The following is a 6,680-nucleotide window of genomic DNA, read 5'->3' on the forward strand; positions in this document are numbered from 1 at the left end:
AACACACAATTAGTGCAAAACACTAGCTATTAAAGCGCAAACTCAACTAAAGTGCAGTAAATTAGAGTGTAATAAGCGACTAAAATACGTAATTATAGCCCATCATCAGCTGTGAGCACCTAAATTTTGCCTTGCATGGAAATAACTCCTAATAATAGACCAAAAATAATTTTAGTAGATTTTAGGAGATTTTTTTTATTTAGTTGCATTTCATGCATGTTTAATATTTTAAAATCATAAGAAAAACCATAAAATTGTCACATTTTACTTTCAGGCCATCTTAGGTTTAATTTGCATTTAGGAATTAATTACATTGCTAAATGCATCATTTAAATAACTAAAAATCAAAAAAATGCATTCTTAGGTTAGTTAATTAATTAGGCAAAATAGATAAATAATTTGGCCATACAAATTAGATTAAACTAAATTAGAGTTTAAAGTGGCTAATGCAAATTATAAAGAAGGGAAAGAAAGAAAAGGGCTGCCAAGCTAACATCGGACTGGGCCATTTATTTCAAGCCCAAGTTTTACAACATTATGCCCCAGCCCAATACAATACCCGGTCCAAATGCCTTTAAGGCTTGAACAACGAAATGACGTAGTAGTATGGTGGCAAAACTACGTCGTTTTTCCTTTCCCCATTTCCCTTAAATGCCTAAAACCTAATCATCACCCCTTAGAGTAGAGATCAGATGAACCCTCCCCAAAATTAGAAACCCTAGAACCCTTCTTCCTCTCTCACCCATTAGCCGCCGCACCCCCTCCCCTTCACAACAAAAAACCAATCCGCCCGCCTCCTCTTAGTTACCTATTCACTTTTTTTTTACACAATCAATCATACACATCTGAAAAACGAGGGATTGGAAAGAACCTGGCAGCCGCGTCGGCGTCGGCGCTGGAGTTTCGTCATCTTCGACCAGCTCTCTCTTACCACAACGCAGCAGCTTTACCTTCGTTATTGCTGTCATTCTCTTGAGTTGATTTTCAGTCCGTCAAGGTGTTTCCAAAATTGATTGAACCCTAACCCCCAAAATTTCGACGATATTCTCTTCGAATTTGGGGATAATTGTTCAGGATTGGTGTTGAAGTTTCATAGGCTTCGAAAGGGGATTTGATTCTGTGAATACAACTCTGACCTTCTGCGGAGTTATTTTTCTAGTTGATTTCTGGGATCCAAGGAAGTTTAGAACTCGAGACTGAAGCTGTTTCTGCTGTTGAATCGGTTGTTTGGTGGCTGAACTCAGACCATTATTTTGGTCCATTTCTTTTGCTGTTGTTCTGCTTTTAGGTATGTACCTATTTAAAACTGTAATTCCCTGTTAGAATTAAATAACTGAGCTGTTATGTTTGTTTATATTTAGCTTGATAGATTCAGCATGTTTTAGGTCTCAAAGTTACTCGGAATTCTTCTTCTGTTATCCGTGGTATTACTGTGTATTTGAATTAAAACTCGAATTGCTGAAGCCTGAATATTTGTTGATTAGTTAATCGTTTTCTGGTAACATACTATTCTTTGAATTAATGGTTTGTGTTTAAGATGACATGGAGAAAGGATTATCATGAAAGTTTAGGTTTTCTTTTCAGAAGTAAGTCACAAACATGAGCTAGCTTAGGGAATAGAATCTATTCGTTTTGTGGGAGTGCACTGATTCTGGTTTTGTGTCGTGATTATGTGTCAAAATAATACAAGTTGTCCTGGTGTGTTTATGGAAGTTGATTGACGTCAAATAGTGGCATTCATGATCCATACAAAGTGTTTTAGATAAAATCATCAATGTTTTTAGTTGTTCATGTTGTTTGGTTATGCAGATTTGATTCATAGCTAAATATCGTAATATTAACCCTCAACCGTTTTGAGTTATTTGTGATTGAGTAATGAAAATGGGCCGTTTTCTCATTGGGGAAGCCCATGTGAGAATCCAAAGCAGAACAACACCCTTTTTGAATGTCTTCCACCAATTCAAGTTTAAGTAATTAATTACGATCATCTATAGACTTTCACTGATGAATCATACACTTTTTCCACAAAAGAATTTCACAACCATTTGACCTTGCATCAACAATCTCAGACCTTAGAAAAATAAACCATTGATGAACATCGTAGCTGGCTTTAGGCGCGATTAATAAATCATCGTGACCATGGATACGGTTCCCGTGGCATGGTCACGATACGTAAATCCCAAATTCGGGTGCACATTTCATGTGATCCGACCACAAGTTCGAACAATAATAAAATACACATGTTGTAAATTATGGGTACGGTTCACGTGACACGATTCACAACATGTACAAAAACAAACAAGTGTACGACAATCGTAACTTGTTTCAGAAATAATTCCTTAAATAATTAAAAGCGGTTAAAGGTTAAAAATGCACAATAGGTTTAAAACATATAATTAATCAGATAGTTAGGCCAATTATTAATAGTTGAGCGACCATGCTAAAACTACGGAACTCGGGAGTGCCTCACACCTTCTCTCGGGTTAACAGAATTACTTACCCGGTCTTCTGTGTTCGCAGACCAAAAATAGAGTCAATTTCCTCGATTTGGGATTTAAAATAAATCGGAGACTTGGGACACCATAAATTATTCCAAGTGACGACTCTGCAATTAAATAAATAATCCCATTTCGAATAATGTCACTTAAATTGGAAAAACTCCCTTATATCCCCCTCGGGTAAAAAGGAGGTATGACACCTGATAGGAACTTATTATGCTTTATTGCTTATCACTGCTTCTCAGTCTTTATTTACTTTGGTAACTTACTGAGTTGGCGCACTCACGTTACTCCCTGCATCTTGTGTGCACTGTGCAGATCCAGGCACATCAGCGCCCGGTAGCAGCTATTGACTAGTCCAGCTGTAGGTTATTCTCGGAGTTGGCAAGGTAGGTGCTGGCGATCGCCCTGTTCTTCTCCCTCCTATCTTTCTATAGTTTATTTTGTAGTTACATTTCCAGACTATGTTAGTCTCAGTATCTTCGGACAGTGTTTAGTAGATGCTCATGACTAGCGACACCCTGATGTCGGGCTTTTCTTTCCGCACTTTCATTATTCAGATTTTTATTATGAAGTTTATTAATAAAATGCATGAATTTATCTATGAAAATGAAATATCATGTTGTTTTTGCTGAAGAGTCGGCTTGCCTAGTATCACGATAGGCACCATCACGACATGGTAGTTTGGGTCGTGACAAGTTGTTATCAAAGCCTAGGTTACATAGGTCTCACGGGTCATGAGCGGTTTTAGTAGAGTCTCGCGGATCGGTACGGAGACGTCTGTACTTATCTTCGAGAGGTTGCAAAACCTTTAGGAAAACTTCACATTCTTAAATTCTTGTCGTTCGAATCTATTGATTCTGGTAACTAAACTTTTGTTATTATATTCTCTCACAGATGGTGACGACACATTCTACCGGTCAGGACAGACGGCCTCCAGTACCACCAGTTGGGGCCGCGAGAGGCCGAGGTCGCGGTCGAGGCCGTGGTAGGGGCAGGGGTGTAGCCCACAAAGCAGCTAGGGCAGCACCTACAGATCCACCAGCTACCCCGATTCATGATCAGGTCCAGTTGTGGATGCTCCGGCGGGACCAGCTCAGGCACCGGCAGTGCCTATTGTTATCCCAGGTCTTCTGGAGACCTTAGCCCTGATTCTGACCGTGTGCACCAGTCTTGCTCAGGCGGTCGCTGTTTCTACTACAACAACTACTTCCCAGGCCGGGGGAGGCACTTAGAATCCCGCCGCTCGTACACCCGAGCAGGTTGTTCAGGACTACAGACACCGGAGGAACCACCAGCCCAGCCGGTTGCACCTACTCGGGATTATGTGGTACCAGTCATGCCTGATGACGAGCAGCGTAGGTTGGAGAGGTTTGGTAGACTTCAGCCTCCGACTTTCAGTGGTACAGAGGGCAAGGATGCCCAGGGTTTCTTGGACAAGTGTTAGAGGATTCTTCGTACAGCGGGTATTCTGGCGACCAGTGGGGTCTCGTTCACTACCTTTCAATTCTTTGGAGCTGGCTTTACTTGGTGGGAGGCTTATGAGAGGCGTAGGCCTGTTGGTGTAGCGCCCCTCACCTAGCAACAGTTCTCCGTTCTCTTTTTGGAGAAGTATCTGCTGGAGTCTCACAGAGAGGAGCTGCGCAGGCAGTTCGAGCAGTTGTATCAGGATGATATTACTGTGACGCAATATGAGATGAGGTTCTCTGAGTTAGCCCGTCATGCTATCTAGTTGGTTCCCATAGACAGGGAGAGGATCAGGAGGTTCGTTGATGGCCTCTCATATCAGCTACGGATTCTTATGACTAGAGAGAAGGTGTCCAGTGCTTCTTTTGAGGAAGTTGTTGACATTGCTTGGGACATAGTGTCAATTCGCCGTCATGAGCGAGTAGAGAGGGAGGCCAAGAGGCCTCGTGGATCTGGTAGTTTTGGGGGTGCTCCTTATAGGGGTCAGTTCCAGCACCGCAGCGGCCGTCCATTCAGACATGCTCAGTCAGGTCGCCCAGTTCACCGTGGGGCATCATCGGGCCATGGTTCTCACAGTTCTCATCCGGGTCATTCATCACTTAGTGCCCTCCCAGCCCAGAGTTCATCCCGTGCTAAATCAGTTCAGGGCTTTTCCATGCCAGGTTCTTCTACTAGTCATCCCGGTGCTAGGGGTTCCCTTCAGTCCCCGTCACCAGCACCAGGGGGTTGTTATGAGTAGGGGTGTTCATAAAATCCCGAAAAATTGAACCAAACTGAAAACCAAACCAAACCGGCCAAAAAACCCGATAATTTTTTGTTTGGTTTTGAATTTTTAAAATCGATCAAATTTGGTTTGACTTTGGGTTTAATCAGAAAAAAGCCGAAAAAAATTCGAACCAAACCGACTATAGGAGTAGCTATTTCAAATTTATTATTACACCTATAAATATATATATTTTTATACAAAGTTTCAAAAACTTAATGGTAAATGTTAATAGTTTGCACTTTTAGTATAATTCTTTATCTTTACATTCTAGTTTGATTGTTAGTTTTCTTTTGTTAAGTTAGAATTCATTTCGTGTTAAAAATAATATATTTTTAATTGAGTCCTTAAATTATTCATCACTATTTGATTCAATTATCATCAATATATCTTGGTAAATAGTAGATTTCTCAAAGGGCAATTGATTTGATAGTGTTACGTTAAAAATGTGGTCGTCGGAATATGTGTTTGGTAGTGTATGTCTTATATTTATGAAAAAATCGACAAATAACCAAAAAAACCAAACAAAACGACAAAATCCGACATAAATCGAATCAAGAAAAACCGACTTAATTGGTTTGGTTCTAATATTTGAAAAATCGACTTACTTGGTTTGGTTTCTTACTTTCTTTTAAGAGAAAAACGATCCATACCGAACTATGAACACCCCTAGTTATGAGTGTAGGGAGTTGGGGGCATATGTGGAGGCTGTGTCCTCGTCGTCATGGGAGTCCGCTCAGCAGAGGAGTCAGCCATCGACTTCAGCATCAGTTGCTTCACCACCCCCCAGTCAGCTAGGGGTGGAGGACAGTCAGCTAGAGGTCGCCCTAGAGGGGGAGGTCGATCAGGTAGTGGTCAGGCCTGTTTCTATGCACTCCCAGCCAGACCAGATGCTATTGCTTCAGATGTTGTGATCACAGGTATTGTCTCACTTTGCCACAGGGATGCTGATCCTGGTTCCACTTTTTCATATGCGTCATCATATTTTGCTCATTATTTGGATACTCCCCACGAGTCTCTTGTTTCATCCGTTCGTGTATCTACTTCGGTGGGCGATACTATTGTGGTGGACCGCGTATATCGGTCTATTGTAGTGACTACAGTGTTTGGAGACCCGAGTACACCTTTTGCTTCTTAGTATGATTGATTTTGATGTGATATTGGGCATGGATTGGTTGTCTCTGAGCATGCTATCCTAGACTGTCACGTTAAGACGGTGACGTTGGCTATGCCGGGGGTGCCACAGATTGAGTGGCGAGGTTCGTCGGATTATGTTTCAGTAGAGTGATTTCATACTTGAAGGCCCAGTGGATGGTTGGGAAGGGTTGTCTTTCTTATTTGGCCTTTGTCGAGAGATGTCAGTGCAGAGACTCCTACTATTGATTCAGTCCCGGTGGTGAGGGATTTTCCGGATGTGTTTCCTGCAGACCTGCCGGGCATGCCGCCGGACAGGGATATTGACTTCGGTATTGATTTAGTGCTGGGAACTCGGCCCATTTCTATTCCACTGTATCGTATGGCACTGGCAGAGTTAAAGGAATTGAAGGAGCAGCTTCAGGAACTCCTTGATAAGAGGTTAATTCGGTCTAGTGTGTCACCTTGGGGTGCGGGTGTTCTATTTATGAAGAAGAAGGATGGCACTATGAGAATGTGCATTGATTACAGGCAGTTGAACAAAGTCACAATCAAGAACAAGTATCCTTTGGCTCGCATTGATGATTTATTTAACCAGATTCAGGGAGCGAGGGTGTTCTCCAAGATTGATCTCAGTTTAGGGTGCTACTAGTTGAAGATTAGGGACCTAGACATTCTTACGATAGCTTTCAGGACCCGATATGGTCTTTATGAGTTCCTTGTAATGTCTTTTGGGCTGACCAATGCCCCAGCAACGTTCATGCATTTGATGAACAGCGTGTTTCAGCTTTATCTCAAATCGTTATTCATTGATGATA

General features: G+C 41.8%; 1 long non-coding RNA gene across 1 annotated transcript; it reads left to right on the top strand.

The window, feature by feature from the left end:
• Positions 662–3,721, top strand: LOC109233451. The gene is made up of 3 exons (XR_002069076.1): positions 662–1,288; positions 2,817–2,887; positions 3,396–3,721. It is a non-coding gene; the product is annotated as an uncharacterized LOC109233451 (long non-coding RNA).

This window comes from Nicotiana attenuata, chromosome 10 (genome assembly GCF_001879085.1).
Source record: "Nicotiana attenuata strain UT chromosome 10, NIATTr2, whole genome shotgun sequence".
Taxonomy (NCBI): domain Eukaryota; kingdom Viridiplantae; phylum Streptophyta; class Magnoliopsida; order Solanales; family Solanaceae; genus Nicotiana; species Nicotiana attenuata.